Source organism: Bos indicus, chromosome 29, assembly GCF_029378745.1.
Source record: "Bos indicus isolate NIAB-ARS_2022 breed Sahiwal x Tharparkar chromosome 29, NIAB-ARS_B.indTharparkar_mat_pri_1.0, whole genome shotgun sequence".
Lineage (NCBI taxonomy): Eukaryota > Metazoa > Chordata > Mammalia > Artiodactyla > Bovidae > Bos > Bos indicus.
In genome coordinates this window covers 2,614,021-2,631,583 of record NC_091788.1, presented here as the reverse complement: position 1 = coordinate 2,631,583, position 17,563 = coordinate 2,614,021, and the positions used below count along the sequence as shown (strand labels likewise).

The window sequence follows — 17,563 nt, the reverse complement described above, 5'->3', positions numbered from 1 at the left end:
ATGAACCTTTGTATCCCATGAGGCAACGTGGCAAGGGAGAGCTTTAAACCAAGTGTCTTAGCCAGCTGGAGCTGCTGTAACAATATTCCACAGACTGGAGGCCTTAAAGAACAGAAATTTATTATCTCAGAACCCTGGAGGCTGGAAAGTCCAAGATCAAGGTTCAGGCAGGCTTCAGTCTCTGCTGAGAGCTCTTTTCCTGGCTTGTTCGATGGCCCTGTCCTCATGTGCATTTTCCCTATGAGTGTTCACCGAGAGAGATGGAGAGAGGATGAAGTGGCAGGGGCCACGGGGGAGGAGAGGTGGCTCGCTCACGTCTCACCTTATAAGGACACCAGCCCTGTTGGATCCGGGTGCGGTGCTCATAACCTCATTGCATCCTAATTACCTCCTGCAAGGCCCTGTCTCCAGTACACACGCTTTGGTGGGTTGGGGCTTCAACCTATGACTTTGGGGGACACAGTTGAGCCCAGGCCAGTGGGACAGCTTGCAGTGCTTTCTCTGCTTAGCTGTATCCACCCTGGCTGGCTGCTTAGGTTCTCTGAGTCCAATTCTCCTAACTCCATGTGCTAGGGGAGCAAGAACCACAGCCTGAGTCGAGAGATTGAGTTGGATCTATCAGTAGCTGAGAGATGTTGTCCGGGGCAGGGTGTGTAGGGAGCACTCGCCAGAAGCCAGCCCTCCCCTGCCCTTACCACTGTGTCCACTGGGACTGCGTGCTTCTCTCCCTCATCAGGCTGGGCTCCAGGGTTATAGGCAGACTTTTGGTGTGGATGCCCCTTTCGGTAATCAGTGCATCATATTCTAGGGGAGCAGAAAAATCTTCAGAAGCAGGGATTCAATGCAGAACGTGTGACAACTGGAATAAGTGGTGTTGTTGAGAAAATGAGAGGATTAGCAAATACATTAACACCAATGGAAATTGTGGAATCATGAGGCTCAGGAAGGCATTTTTAATGACTTGAGTAAATGAGAGAGTGACTTTAATTCTATTCTTTCAAATTATGGGATTAGGCTAAGGCCTTTCTTTGATGAGAAAATAAAATGGAATCATTTTCAGCAGGACTCCATCTTAAAAGTATGCCCATCTTTAAATATTTTTCTTTAATAATCCTGTCAACTGTTAATGAATTAAACATTATGTATAAAAGTGTTGTTTTTATTTCCTGCTCTGCAAATAAGTCTCCTGAGAAAAGAGTCCCTGTTTTTTTCTGGGCTTTCTTCTTGTTGTATTTGAAATTAAATTCCTCTAGGCAAGTGTTCTTGCCTGGAAAATCCCATGGATGGAGGAGCCTGGTGGGCTGCAGTCCATGGGGTCGCTAGGAGTCGGACACGACTGAGTGACTTCACTTTGACTTTTTCACTTTCATTCATTGGAGAGGGAAATGGCAACTCACTCCAGTGTTCTTGCCTGGAGAATCCCAGGGACGGGGGAGCCTGGTGGCTGCCGTCTATGGGGTCAAACAGGGTCGGACACGACTGAAGTGACTTAGTAGCAGGAGCAGCCGCCAAGTGTTACATATAATTGTTATTCCTGATTTTAGCACTGATGTTAATAAATGTCACCCCAGTATATTCACTTTCTTTGTTAACCTGATTTAATGAAATTTTCGTATATATATGGGGACACACAGTTGAGCCCAGAGCAGTGAGTCACTGCAGATGGTGACTGCAGCCATGTGATTAAAAGATGCTTACTCCTTGGAAGCAAAGTTATGACCAACCTAGGTAGCATATTCAAAAGCAGAGACATCACTTTGCCAACAAAGGTTCGTCTAGTCACGGCTATGGTTTTTCCTGTGGTCACGTATGGATGTGAGAGTTGGACTGTGAAGACGGCTTAGCGCCGAAGAATTGATGCTTTCGAACTGTGATGTTGGAGAAGACTCTTGAGAGTCCCTTGGACTGCAAGGAGATCCAACCAGTCCATTCTGAAGGAGATCAGCCCTGGGATTTCTTTGGAGGAAATAATGCTGAAGCTGAAACTCCAGTACTTTGGCCACCTCATGCGAAGAGTTGACTCATTGGAAAAGATTCTGATGCTGGGAGGGATTGGGGGCAAGAGGAGAAGGGGACGACAGAGGATGAGATGGCTGGATGACATCACTGACTCGATGGACGTGAGTCTGAGTGAATTCCGGGAGTTGGTGATGGACAGGGAGGCCTGGCGTGCTGCGATTCATGGGGTCGCAAAGAGTCGGACACGACTGAGCAATTGATCTGATCTGATCTGATCTGATATATATATGGAGTTCCCAGTTGGCACTAGTGGTTAAAAAAAACTGCCTGCCAATGCAGGAGACATGAGATGCAGGTTCGATCCCTAGGTTAGGAAGATCCCCTGGAGGAGGGCCTGGCAACCCACTCCAGTATTATTCTTGCCTGGAAAATCCCATGACAGAGAAGCCTGGCAGGCCTCAGTCCATAGGTCACACAAGTCAACATGACTGAAGCAGCTTAGCACGTCTGCAGGCATTCACACACACACACACACACACACACACACACATTTATAAACACAAATCTTACAGCCTGAACCTTGATATTCTTAAAGAGATAAGCATATTTTCCCCTTCCTTTCTTTGTACTAAAGAAAAAAATTCATCTAGTGTTACGCCAGCTACATTCCAGTACCTTTGTAGATTTTCGTTAAACGTGCTGTTTGTGCCTGCGTATTAAGCCCTCTAATGAGCTATTATCAGTCCTCTGCTGTAGTTTATCAGTGGCATTTCCTCAGCTCAACAAATGCGTCTCCTTTCATTCATCCAGCCTATGGAGTAGTTGTCAGTTGGTGCTACTTACTGTGACAAGTGGAAGGAAAATAAGCTGTGCTTGAAAGTGCTGTCAAGTTATTATCAATTTTTGGTCCCAGTCCTGGTGTTTGATATTCAAAAGAAACCCATTATATTAGGGCATTGAGTACAAAATTAGATCAGTTACATGAGATAATGACCATATTTCACGGTTATGAGCTGGTGTGCCTGCAGACCAGCACATGCAGCTCAGAGTCACTTCTTGCTATGGTTCTTCATTGGAGTGGACTCGGATTTTTAATTTTCTTTCATGTTTTGCCTGTCTCAGACAGTGTTCTGTGCTGGCAGTTGGGATAATAGACCTTGAATTTCCCTAAATGAAGTCGAGTGGAATGAACATCAGTTTTTGACTGCTAAATTGTGCTGTTGCATTGGTTTATCTACTCACTGGTAAGAAGTAACGAAGAGCATGCATTCTAGGAAAAGAAAAAATGCATGGAAGAAGCAAGGGTCAAGATATAGGGAATAAAAGCAAGTCCAATTTTTAGATTGTTTTTACCTGAGGATCCTTTTTAGGATTATGAGTCTTATCTGCTCTGTGTAAGGTGCTCTGTGAATTTTTGTTTGTTGTCATCAGATGTACTGCAGCTTAGAGATTCCACAAATCCAGAAATCCTTTTTACTGTGTTCTGTCCTGGCTTATTCACCTACATGCTAATTGCTTTTTGTGGCCATTTAAAACTTTACTGTAGTAGAACTCTTTGTAGTGTGTGTGTGTGTGTGTGTGTGTGTGTGTGTGTGTGTGTGTGAATAATCACTGGAACTGGTTTAAGGGAAGAGTGGAGCTTCAACCATGCTGTTGAGACATCTGAGAGATTATGATATGATGACCCAGTTGCTGGGCATATAATCTGAGATTTGTTGAATCAACTTGAGTTAACCTGAAGCCTAAGAGGCATGTCCCCACTTTTTCCATTAGGGCAGGGGGTCCATATTTTTGCTGCTGTGTTAATTCTTGTGTCATTTGTTTTGCATTTAATTCTTAGCTGATGCACAGGAGGGGGAGTTTATTGAGTAACTTTCCAGATCAATTTCTGACCTGTACTTCAGCTGCAACCAGCATGATTTCAGACATGCTAGGTCCTCATTTGCTCGTTGGCCTCCCTGCCTTTCCTGCCAGAACCAGGCAAAATAAATAATAAATTAAAAACATGTCTCCTTTCCTGCTGTTTTCTTGGAATATAGTCTTGAGGACATAAGCCAAAACTCAGAGAAAAAATTAACCTTATCAGAAGGAAATTTTCATATATCACACTAGATTTTTTTCTTGATATTGAATGTTAGATACAGTTGGTATATGTGAGAATTTCATGTGCATAGATTGGAAGCTGTTAACCCTGTGGAGTCACTTAGGCAAAGAAACAGGAAAAAATAATACACGAGAAATGAAGCTAGGAAAACCTCTAGGCAAGTTACAAAGTCAGAATGATACACTTTTTCAACACATTTGTTTAACTATAGTGGGTTTACAATATTGTTTTAGCTTCAGGTTTATAGCTTCAGATTTTTTTCCATTATAGGTTATTGCTGGATATTGAATATAGTTCCATGTGCTATACAATAAATCCATGTTGCTTATCTATCTTATATATAGTAGTGTGTATATGTTAACTCCATCTCCTAATTTATCCTTCCTCCTCCCCCTTCTCCTTGTGTAGCCATAACTTTTTCTGTGTCTGTGAGTTTGTCTCTGTTTCACAAGCTGGTTTGTATTATGTTTTTAGGTTCCACGTGTAAGTGATACCATATAATATTTGGCTTTCTCTGCTGGACTTAGTTCACTTATATGATCATTTCTAGGTCCATCCATGTTCCTGCCAATGCCATTATTTCATAGAATGACCCACTTTTAAGGGAACAGTGAAGGGTGGTATTAGGGCGTGCATGCTGTTCACAGTGTGCTAGGTACTGTAGAAAGTTCAAAGTTGAATCAGACCAAAGTTTAATAGAAAAGTACATTAGCTGCCATGTGTGCGTGTGCTAAGTTGTATCCGACTCTTTGTGACCCTACAACTTTAGCCTGCCAGGCTCTTCTGTCCATGGGATTCTCCAGGCAAGAATGCTGGAGTGGGTTGCCATGCCCTCCTCCTCCTTCCTGACCCAGGGATCAACCCAGGTATTGAACCCGCGCCTCTTATGTCTCCTGCATCAGTAGGCAGATTCTTCACCACTAGCGCTGCCTTGTATGAGAACAGTGACAGTTGCCCAGAGAAGTAGATGTGTTTTTATGAGACCTGAAGTAGGGAGAGGCTGCATCTAGGTCATCACTTCTGGAAGTGTGTCTTCTGATCTGCAGCTTGTTAGACGGGCAGTTTCATTGGCCCCCTCCAAACCTATTCTGGGGATGGGGCCCAGGAATCAGTATTTTAATAATCCCTCCAGGTGTTACTGGTGCTCGCTATAATTTGAGAAATATTCTGTGTATAAAGAGAGACTTGGGGTTTCGTGGGGGAGGTGGTATTTAAATTGAGCAAGAGGAGAAGACAGAACATGAGTAGGCATTGCAGGAAGGCAAAATTTGCAAAGTCCTCAAGACATCGTCTATTTTAGTGCCTCCAACTCTTAGAATGAAAGATTTATTTTATACTTAATCTATATTCGTCGTGCTTTTCCATAAGGCTGTTTCCTCTGTCTTCATTCTCAGTGGAATTGTGAATCATGGTGATCATATTTTGTATAGCAGCCTTTGCTATATTTCAAGGAGAATATTAAGTTCCCCACTGCCTTTTCTTCACCAGGCTAATTAATCCTTGTTCGTCAGCCTTTTCTCCTACCTTCTAGCCCTTTTATCATTTTCATTGCTCTTGTCTGGGCTTTCCTCAAATTTTCCATATTTCTCCAAAGTTACAAAGACCCAAATTATACCTGGTGCTGGTTGAGGTCTCTGGCTCAGTGAGCAAAGTGGATGAATATCTTGAGTCCCACATATTATTTTTTCTTTGTGAGAATTTACCTACAGAAATAAGAGAGTATGGGGCAGTGTTTTTAACACACTGTCCTTGGATTCATGGGGAACTTGGGATTGATTACGTGGAATCTTAGCTCCATGTATGTCCTGGCCTTTGTCTGCAGACTCAATAGTGATCATGATTTCTACATATAAATGAAAATGCTTTTCTTTTTTTCCTAACTTATTTAAGTATAATTCAGTTTGTTTAGGGACTCAGTTGTGTCCGATTCTTTGCGACCTCATGGACTGCAGCACACCAGGCTTCCCTGCCCATCACTAACTCCCAGAGCTTACTCAAAACTCATGTGATTAGCAAAGGTCAAAAAAAAAAACTTTTTTAACTTCTTATGTTGTCTTAACAAAGTAAAAGTTGAACTCCCACAGTATGAACCTATGCAGTTTTTAAAGTCAGCAAAGGAGCCCTCTGGGTTTGAAAACACATTTATTGGGGCAAAAGTCCAGACAGTCAGCCCAGTGGCCTGTCTTCATCGGTACAATGGGAACAATAGGATCCATCTTGCATGATATCAGCATAAGCCATGTGGCGATCAAGTGGTTAGTGTGCATAAAAGAACACAGGCGGTGATTAACAGATGACAGTTATTACTTCTGTGGACTGTCTCTTGGATCTCATATGTGCCTTTAAGCCACCACGGTCATTTGTTCTTCTAGTCCTAGAATCCTGAGATGGTGTCGGTCAGTGGTGCCACATGTTTGTCCATCTGCACCTCTGTTCTTATCTCTCTCTCCTGTTTAAGTTTCTGTGGGTAGGGGACAAGGAAACATCCGTTATGGAGAGCTCCTCAGTCGGAGTTGGGCTTTCCTGTGCTGTATCTTGCCATAAGAGGCCCCTTCACACACGACTGGAGGTCTAGAATTTCAGCATTTCCTGCTTGAACTAAAAGCAAGAAAAGAGGAAATAGTGTGGGTGGGTTTGCTGAATAGCACCAAGTTGAAAATTTAAGACACTTTTCTGTATGGTTATTTGAGTTTTCACCAAGAACATTATTTCCATATATGTTGACAGGCAGGAGAGGAAAATTTCTGACCCATGAGTCTGTAAAGCGTTGAAGACTAAATAAATGTTCTTAGCAGAGCTGAGATGAAGGTGTGGCCAGTCTCAATGGAGCCTTTCACGGAGGAGAGGGCGTTTTCACGGCCCAGGCTCACTGGAACTCTGAGACCTATGTGTATTATCTTGGTGATGTTGGCATAGGGTATCCTTTCATTTTTTGCTATCGGAACAGGGGACGCCATACCTGCCGTCTCTGTCTGCTTTGCGTGTTATGCAAGGAGGTCTGAGAGGGCTCTTGGACACATGCTTCTTTGAGACGTCACTACTCAGTGAGTAATGCTCAGTTCTCATAATTTATTCTTGTGCTTCACACTGGGATATCATCTATCTTTCTCCTTCCTATTCGTCTTCTATACTTAGCCTTTGTCTTGAGTTATTTTGCTTATATGAAAATCACTTATCTAGAAACACAGCTTCCCAGGTGGTGCTGATGGTACAGAATCTGCCTGCCAATGTAGGAGACATAAGAGATGCAGGTTCGATCCTTGGGTGGGGAAGATCCCTTGGAGGAGGGCACGGCAACTCACTCCAGTATTCTTGCCTGGAGAATCTCGTGGACAGAGCGGCCTGATGGGCTGCAGTCCATGAGGTCGCAAAGAGTTGGACACGACTGAAGTGACTTAGCATGCACATCTAAAAACAAGATGGCAGAGATCATCACCCCCAGGCCCCTAAGTCTTACGCAGGGCACTAGGAGCTACAATGAAATCAAGACCTCCCCCAGATCTAGTGAACAAGTGAGAGTCTGCTGTTTTTTGAGCAAAGCAGAAAAATGCGTCCTGGGTTGGTGTTCTGGCCAATACAAAATACTTGATGTTGATTAGAAAGTTAGACCCCCTGGGTGATTTCTCTGGCATATGCAGTTTTCCATTGCAAAATAAAATGTAGTTGCATTCATCAAATTTTAATTTTAGCCTGTTTTTTCTTATTTTGCCTTTTTAAAGCATTGCATCAGTTTTGTATTTCTTCACTATCTCTTCGCCTACAAGAAATACAACACACGGGCTTAGATGATGCTCTTTCTTGGAAACATATTTGGCAAAGCTGCATATAGCAACGGCATAATTTTCTCAGCAGGAGAGCACCACATACTACCCTCTTGCAACTGGGCTTTAAAAAAATCTAAAGAATACGCTTACTTGGATAAATGTGGCTTGTGTTTTAATATTTTTGCAGTGACATCTTTGATTCTGAACATTCCCAGTTGAAAAAAAAATACGAAACTTGCTTTTCCTGATGTGTGAGGGGAAAATGGATCCTCTGGCCACTTTCAGCATGAAGAACCATGGTGCCTGTTTAACTTGTGCTCTTTGTAAAATTATAAGCCTAGAATAACCCTGTCATTTCCCAGCTCTGAAACATGTTTTCGTCTGATCTAATTTATTCAGCAGTGAGTGCTGACCGCGCTCCACAGATTGACCAGCCTCTCAGTTTTGTGCTTGCCTTGGGTCCTGCATTCCTGGGTGTCTGTGTTCTTGGCGTGTCTGAATCAGGATGGGCATAGAATCAGAAGCCCTGGTGTAGGAACGGATGCCCCAGGCCCTTAGCTAATCTGTCCTGCATCACTGGAATAGCAGAAGTATATTTTATTCCCCTTGTGCTGGCCACAGTTTCCGAAGAGTGGAGTCTCACTGGAGCATCTTGCTCCACACTTCATACATCCATGACTGTGGTTTAGGAAGATGCTGCCTTGTAATGGTTGAATGAAAGAACACCTAGTGTCAGAAAGGAACAAAAATGCCACTAGGCACAAGGCAGGTGGTTCAAAGCATCTGAAGTCTAGGACTGACTCTGGGGGTTTCCCTGGTACCATTGATTGGCTTTGCAAGGTCCAAGTGATGCCCTGAAATATACTTTGTTATAACCTCCACCACTTTGCTTTTAATTTTAAAAAGTGTTATTTGTGTTTGGCTGCACTGGGTCCTCTCTGCGGCACGTGGGCTTTCTCTGGTTGCAGTGCTCAGGCTGCTCACCGCAGCGACTTCTTTTGTTGCGAAGCATGGACTCTCGGGCACACGGGCTTCAGTATTTGCAGGGCGTGGGCTCAGTCGTTTTGGTTCCCGGGCTCTGGAGCACAGACTCAAAGAGCACACAAGCTTAATTGCCCCAAGGCATGTGGAATCTTCCCGGGCCGGGGATCGAACCTGTGTCCCCTGCCTTGGCAGGCAGATTCTTAACTGCTGGATCACGGGGGAGGTCTGCGCCTCTACCACTTGAAAGGTGAGAAACAGTGTAAACAACCACGTGGGTCAATGTATTTGTCTTCCAGTATAAGATTTTTTTTTCTTTGTTGTGTTTTAAACAAACCACCGTCCCACAGACAGAACTCCTTAAAACCCGTTTAACTTTTCATGTTAACATTAATGATAATTAATTTCTATGACCCTTGAATTAGTTTCTTTTACATTTTTCTTTCTTTGGGAAAATGAACATGCTGTTTTGTTAAGTGTGTGTAAGAAACCACTGGCAGAGCCACCTGGATCAGGTATCGCTAAGCTTCATCAGTGTTTTATCCAGTACAGGACACTGAGTTGGCTCGTGACATAAACAGCTCACATGGTTGCCACCAGTCCCTTGAAAGCAATTAGCATTTTAGCAACCCACCCCAGATGCTACCTGATAGAAGAGGTTTCCGTGAGGCGCGAGATCACCTGCGAGGCACTGTTGTTGAGCAGGTCCCGGTTCAGAGGCCAGCACACAGAAACTGGAGAGATGCTTCCTCAGGGCTCCTCCACATCCTTCACAGGTGCAGATCTGTCCACATCCTGCTGAGAAAGATGGACGTGTCTGACCTTTGGTGGGAGCAGAGGGTCGGTACCAGGACAGATGCTGGAGGTTAGGCAGCGGTCAGGGAAATTTGGCCAAGGCAGCTTGGATGTGTGCCTTAGATAATACCAGCCATGCAGAATGATCCTGGAGATGGAGCAAGGGAGTAGAGGATAAAAAGGCTATTGAGACAATCGTTTGATTAGTTTGCCTTTTCAAGTTTAGAAATGAATTCCTAGTCATCATTGCTTTCATACAACCTGCTCTTTTGATAGTTCTTACAAAACGGTGGTGATTTTGTTGTTGAGTTGAGTTTAGTTCCTACTTTAAGACTGTTAACCTATTATGAAAGTCGTTTCTAAGTCACAGCTATGGGGAACAGTTTGCTGTCAGCTGGCTTGTGTTTCTCATTAGATAATTAAACCCATTCCATGGACTTGATTTTGAATTGTCCACTCTCAAATTCAGCATTCAGTTCAGTTCAGTTGCTCAGTTGTGTCCGACTCTTCAGCATTAAAATACACATATTGGATATCGCTTAGATACTTTGCTGGATTCTGGAACTAGCAAAATGAAAAGAATGGACTGTGATCTTCTGTAAGATATCATATGGAAGGCATATGTGTAAACCAGTAACTACCAAAGGGTGTGATGGGTGAATGTAGCCACAGAAATGCTAAGGTAAAAGCTGAGCATGAAAGAGGTCATTACCAACTTTGCAGGAGGAATGTGTGACTCAAAGAAGAGTTCAGAAAGGAAATAATACCTGAATCATGTTACCAGAAGGAGAGAAATTTACCAGAAAAGGAAAAGACATGATGGAGAACATACTGGACAGAGCCACACAGCATGAGTGGAGTTGCATAGATGGGAATTCTTATATAAGTTAGTCTTTTTTCTTTTAAATTTATCTCTATTGAATTGTAGTTGGATTATAGTGTTGTGTTGAACTGCCGCTTTAAGCAAATTGACTCAGTTATATATATATATATACATATATATATATATATGTATATATATGTGTGCTTACATATATATATGTATTATATGTTACATACATGTAGTATGTATATGTATGTATGTATGTATGTATTCTTTTCCATTATGGTTTATCACAGAATATTGACTAGTCCTCCTGCGTTATGCTGTGGGACCTTGTTTATCCACTCTATATGTAAGAGTTTGCATCTGCTAACCCCACACTCCCACTCTTACTGTCTACCACTGCCTCCCTCTTGGCAATCACTAGTAAGAATATATAATGCTTCATGAATTTGCATGTCATCCTTGTTCAGGGGCCATGCTAATCTTCTCTGTATCATTCCAGTTTGTTAGTGTATGTGCTGCCAAAGCAAACACAGTTTTAAACCACTCTGGATGGGAAAGAATTGACTTACAGAATCTAAAAAAAATAAAATAAAATTGAAAACAAAAAGAGCCAACTGAAGCACTAGATTCTGGCTCTATTAACAATGGCATAGAGTATCACTGGTGCTCCCTGTGGATACTTAAGCAATAGCTGTTCTTAAATGTAGGTGAGAACCGTCTTCCTTAAATTTAGGAGAGGGAATCGTAGTAGTAGGTTTAGAAGCTGCTTTCCCCTTAGACCAGCAGGTGCCTCGTGTGTACCTGTTGAGTGGGTGTGCACGGGGGTTCCGAGATGAGAATTCTAGCCTCCTTTCTACAGTCACCGATGGGGGGTGTCACCTCGGGCATGTCACTTAGCAAAGTCTCTTTCATCTTGATCAAAATTAGCTGTTTGTGTGTCTATCTAAATTCTCCTTCCAACTCTGATCTCATTACCTATCAAAACAACTTGTAATATAGTTTGACACATGAAGGAGAATAATTCACGTGTCTCAACAGTTGCCTCATACTGGATAACTGTATTCCATAATACGATTCCATATCTTTTAGATTACTTGGTAAAATGTATTTTATGTAGTGATAATCTCATACCCTGAAGAAGCCATTTACTAGGCTGGAGAAGCAATTACTTTAAAAAATAATATTTAGGGGCCTCCCTGGTGGCTCAGTGATAAAGACTCTGCCTGCCAATGCGGGAGACTTGGGTTCGGTCCCTGATCCAGGAAGATCCCACGTGCCTTGGAGCAGCTAAGCCTGCACACCACAATTAAACCTATGTGCTGGAGCCCGGGCGCTGCAACTGCTGAAGACCCCAATCCCCAGAGCCCGCACTCCACAAGAGAAGCCACTGCCCTGCAAAGCCCACGCTGTGACTCGAGAGAAGCCCAGGCAGCATCAGAGACCCAGCACAGCCACAAATAAATTATCTTAAAAATATATTTAGGAATAACTATAACAATAACCAGCTTCGGTGAAAGAATTAAACAAGCTTCCTCTCTCCCCAGCAGAGAACACAAACTTGTCCATTATAACACCACCAAGCATCTCCTCGACTTGGTGTCTTGTTGTAATTCAGTCGCCCTCCGTGTGTGATGGGGTGCGTCACGTCATCAGAAGGCACCGTACGCCATGGCAAAGATGCAGCTTTGAGCAGCATCTGCCTCTTTGTGCCTATAGGTCCCCAGGAAGCATCTGATTGGCTTACTGACCCTGCTGCCCCGGGGACCACTCCAGCCAAGAGGGCTCATCCCCGCCTGCAGTAACAGATGCATAATGTAGTCTGCTTAGGGAACGTGTTCAGGTTCTTTTCTGAATCAAAATTCCATTTGTTTGTTTTTATTGATATAACTTTGCTGGGAATTGCCTTTGCGGTATGTGTTACTAACAGAGCTGGAACCACCACACTAGAGTGCTTTCAGTCTTTGCAAAACATAGGTGTGCCTGTTACAGCTTTTAGGAAATCACTCGGCTTGGGGAAGAAAACATTTGTTAATATTTGGACCTCCTGGCCAAACATCATTCTAGTTTTCAGAAATTATCAGCAAAGCAAAGGAGTGTTCAGAGAAGGCTCTGGCCTCTCCCTGGCCCCCTCCACTTGAGACTTCTGACTTACATTCACCAAATCTGAAAGCCCTTTAGTGCAAGCTTCCTGCTCACCTCCCCATTCCATATTCTATATTAAATTATTAGCGTTCTCTATATAAACTCCTTGGGAAACCAGAACCCTTATTATGACTTCTGGATTTCATTTTCCTTACATAAGCATTTAATGATAAAACAGCTTTCATGAACACTTAACATTTCAGTTCCTGTTAAATGTTCTTAAATTTCATAGTATAATGCTATGTTCATTTCCATGTAGCATTCTTAAAAGTGGCTTAAGGTAGCGAGCAGTCCCCAACCGTTTTGGCTTTGTGGAATTAGCTTTGTGGAAGGGATTAGCTTTGTGGAAGATAGTTTTTCCAGGGACCAGGGGTTAGATGGTTTCGGGATGACTGAAGTGCATTATGTTTATTGTGTGCTTTATTTCTATTATTATTATATCAGCTCCACTTCAGATTAGACCCCAGAAGTTGGGACCTCTGGTTGAAGGGGCTTGCACATTGCTAAGTCAACCTGACTTCTAGGAAAACCTTGTATAGCTTGCAGGTGATGGATATTTATATTGACCTACAAAGATCCAGGAAGTTCATGGGGCCCTAGTTTGTGTTAATCCCACTATAAAGTGTGCTTGAAGCAGAGAGTTTGGGGCTTAAAAAAGCTGAAGATCCCCATGAAGATTAATAATAAGATATAAAGCAGAGATAGGAAGATTGTATGACATTTCTTTTAGACCTTGGATTTCTTTAATCCCGAGGTGTGTTGGGTTAGTGCTTATCTTCATGAATGGATTTCCAAGGTGAATTTCACTCTCTGCCTCTCTAATGCTTTATTTTTATGACTGCTGTTACTGGTGTATATTTGTTCATCTCAACTGTGTACCCGTCACAAAAGCCAAGGCCCCTGACTAGTCTTAAATGAGATAAGTACAAGTTTGGAGCCAGCAATTCAATTTCAGGTATACTCTTTTTAATTTGTTTGAAGACTTTATGCCATCCCTCAAGCTAAAGGACAGAATCACAGTTGACTCAAGGGATAACTTGCCATCTTTCAAGGGTAACCTCATAGAGTCTTTAAAGAATTTGGGGAACTTGTATAATAAAAAAGATTGTTTCCTTGAGGATGTCCAAGGCAGAAAAACATGGAAAGCTCACTTAGATTTTAAGCTCATTTTTATTTCTTTATTTGATTGTCAGAGCAGTGGTCAGCAAAGCCCAACCTGTAGGCTGGCTGCCTGATTTTGTTGGTTTTAAAAAATTTATTCATTTATATTTATTTGGAGGATAATTGCTTTACAATATTGTGTTGATTTCTGCCGTACATCAACATGAATCAGCCACAGGTAAACATATGTCTGTTCCCCCTTGAGAGGGAGGGCTGGGAAGGGAGGAGGGAGGGAGGTTCTGATTTTGTTCAGTTTTAATGGGACACAGCTTTTACCACACAAGGCACAGTTGAATAGCTGCCACAGAAACCTTCTGAATCACAAAGCTTAAAATATGTACTCTCTGACTCTTAAGTTTGCAGAACCCTGCCTGAGGATATCATTGATGCTTAATATTTATGAGGATAATTTAATTAATAATTATAGATTGTAAAAGGAAGAGTCTTAGATTAACATACACACACTACTACATATAAAATAGATAGCCAACAAGAACCTACCATCTAACACAGTGAACTATACTTAGTATCTTACAAGAACCTGTAAGGGAAAAGAATCTGAAAAAGAATAGATGTATTTGTGTGTATTGGAGAAGGAAATGGCCACCCACTCCAGTCTCCAGTATTCTTGCCTGGAGAATCCCATGCACAGAGGAGCCTGGCAGGCTGCGTCCATGGCGTTAGCAGAGTCAGACGCGACTGAGCGAACAGACCTCCAGAACCAGCAGCACCGCATGCATGCATAACTCAGTTGCTTTGCTGTGTGTCTAGAATGAACATCACATTGTAAATCCCCTATGTTTCTTTTCTTTCTTTTTTAAAAAATGCTTATTTGTTTGGCTGTGCTGAGTCTTGGCTGTAGCACGTGAGATCTTCAGTGTTTAGCTGTGGCGTGAGGGGTCTTCAGGTTGCAGCATGTGGAACCTCTAGTTAGGGCATGTAAACCCTCAGTTGCAGCATCGGGGGTCTAGTTCGCTGACCAGAGATCGATCCCAGGCCCCCTGCATTGGAGCACAGAGACTTAGCCACTGGAACACCAGAGAATTCCCCCAAATCAACTGCATTTCAATTAAGAAAAGGAAGTGGTCTTGTCAGTAAGTCCGCGCATTACGATTTCTGCCTTCCCCAAAGTGAACACTGCTTGATGCTCATAAAGGATGCAGTGGGGAAAAGCCGAACCAAGACTGCCCGTGGATGGCTTCACTCAGCCTTAGTTCATGGAGATATTCTGGAGCCTCCGTTCTCATTTTCCATCCAGTTTCACAGTGAGTGGGATTTCACATCCGAGTTCTGGTCCCAAAGGATTCAACAGTTCCAGAAGTCAAGGTTAGAGTGAGTGGTGATCAGCCTCTCAATTCCGAAGGGGCTTGGAGGACAGAGAGAATACCCATCGTAACCAAATCTGTAATAATAATTTAAATTCTACAAATTCCAGGACTCTAGCAGCTTGATTTAGGAAATCTTTCCTGTCTTTTTTTTTTTTTTTTAAACAAGGGGAAAATACACAAACAGATTAAGGTACACTTAGAAACCCAGCTGGCTTGTTTTTCACCTCCCAAAGGAGCACTTGACTCCCTGTTACACTGTTTTCCCTTTTTATCAAATTGCTAAGAAACAGTAACTCAATTGATTTAAATGATTTCTATCACACATAGCCTTTAAGACAAGTAATCGGTTTATTATGCTCAGTCATAACAGTGGTATTTTACTTCTATGAATTGTATTTTCAGCAGCGCTCATAAAATACCCAGTTTGACTTCGTTTATTAACTTTCTCATTTTTCCATTAACTGATGTTTTTCTGTCTCAGATAATTTGCCTGCCCATTGATATTGCATAACTCAATAGAAATATGTCTTTCAAAAGAATGAACAGATCATTCTTTGAGGCTTAGATAAGATGATTTTATCTGAATATATCATGAAGAATAATGCTTCGGTTGTTGTTTTAGTCAAATTTCACATTTAATGTTGTAATCTGAATATCACTTTGAATTTAATTACATTAATTTTGTGGCTCGCTATTTAGTACTTTCTTATTGCTGAGAGCCTAGATATTTAAACAAAATCATTTTCTACTTTTTAGATAAGAAGATATTCAGTTTTAATTTATTTAGCTCTTATCTGCAAAATTAATTAGAAAAGATGCCTGGTTTTGTATTAATAAGTTTCAGTTTGGTGTTTTATTCTCTGTTGAGTCCCTCTCAGTCTGTTGCTGAAGCCATCTAGGCCTGCATAAGGCATTTGCATTTTTTTTTTTTAGCTTCCTCCTGTTTTATTGGCAAGTGACCATGTGTATGGTAACTGAGCAATTGTCTGCTTACTTGGGTTTATGGAATTTACATCAGCAAGTTTTAGAGATCTTAAATTTTGGTCTCCAAACAGACTTGAAGAGGAAGCTTTCTGAAACACTGTCATTTGGTTAAAAATGTATTTGCATTTAATTGAGTGACAGTCACTCTCAAAACACTGAAGCTGAGTGTCCCTTTCCTCTCAGCCACACCTTGTGCCTTTGTAACCACAGAGACTGGAGACGGGCAGCTCTCCAGGCTCGCGGGGATGCACGACGGCCTGGGAGAGGCGACGGCTGCGGACCAGGCCCCGGGGAGCCTGCAGTCAGCCCACTAGACCTTCTCATGCGGCCTGTTGCCTCTGCTGCCCACCAAGTGCTGGTTTTCCTTCCTGTCTGACAGCTGCAGATCCTGAACTTGAGATAGGGAGGTGGCCTTTGTCGGGTCCCCCAGCCAGTGCAGCAGAAGAGCTTTGAGCTGTGCCTGTGACTTGATCACTTTGTGATACACCTTTCTGTCCCCTTGGCCTTGGCCTTTCTTATCATGTGTGATTGACTCTTCATCAAGAGCACCTCTGCCCTGGCTGTGTCCCAGCAGCGTGTCCCCCTCTGTCTCCACCCACTCTTTCCGGAACTGCTCATGCCCTGCCCCCTTCACCTGACACTTCCGGTCCATTCCCGCCCGTCTCTGCCTTGTGCTTCCCTGACCCCCCTCACTGTTTCAGCTCCCCAGGGCAGCCTTAATTTTTGGTTCTAATTCTGTGACCAGTGCAGCTGGTAATATGATAGGGATTGCACTGAGTCTGTAGACTGCCTTGGGAAGCATAGTGACTATGACAATGCTCATTCTTGCAATCCAAGAACACAATACATCTTTCCATTTGTGTGGTCTTCAGCTTCTTTCATCAGTGTCTTATAGTTTTGGGAATATAGGTTATTTGCCTCCTGAGGTGGATTTATTCCTAGGCATTTTATTCTTTTTGACAAGACGGCAAATGGGATTGTTTCCCTAATTTCTCATTCTGATATTTTGTTGTCAATGTATAGAAATGCAACAGATTTCCATATATTAATTTTGTATCCAGCAACTTTACCGAATTCATCAATGAGCTCTAGCGGTTTTCTGGTCCCAGTTTTAGGGTTTTCATGTCATCTGCAAACAGTGGCAGTTTTAAGAAGAAGGGATGCAGTCTTTGATAAGGAGAAACTTGGCAGGGCGCCTGGGGTTGGGGAGAAGAATACATGACCCGAAGCTGCGGCGAGATGCTGGGACCAGGGTGCACGTGTGGACGAGTGTGTTAACAGTGGCCGTGGAAAGGTGTGCAGCGAAGGAGACAAAAGGCCAAAAGTACTCTGAAGATGGGCCAAGGAGCCTGGCACACAGACAGGCAGTTATGGCTGCTGAGAGCTGCTGGGACTTGGTGGCTAGGGATGAACAGGAAAAGTTCAAGTTTTACATCACTGTCTGCTCTTTCTGCCTCTGTAACTCGGCTTGCTCACGTGGTCTCAGAAAGTGGGGACTCACAATACTAGGAGCTGG

General features: G+C 42.8%; 1 protein-coding gene and 1 non-coding gene across 6 annotated transcripts in view; one reads left to right on the top strand and one right to left on the bottom strand.

Annotated features, from left to right (window-relative positions):
- FAT3 (FAT atypical cadherin 3) overlaps positions 1 to 17,563 on the top strand; it is an 801,654-nt gene that overhangs the window by 224,650 nt on the left and 559,441 nt on the right. The window lies entirely within an intron of this gene.
- On the bottom strand, positions 10,855 to 10,963 carry LOC139180798 (U6 spliceosomal RNA). Its single transcript, XR_011565051.1, has one exon. It is a non-coding gene; the product is annotated as a U6 spliceosomal RNA (small nuclear RNA).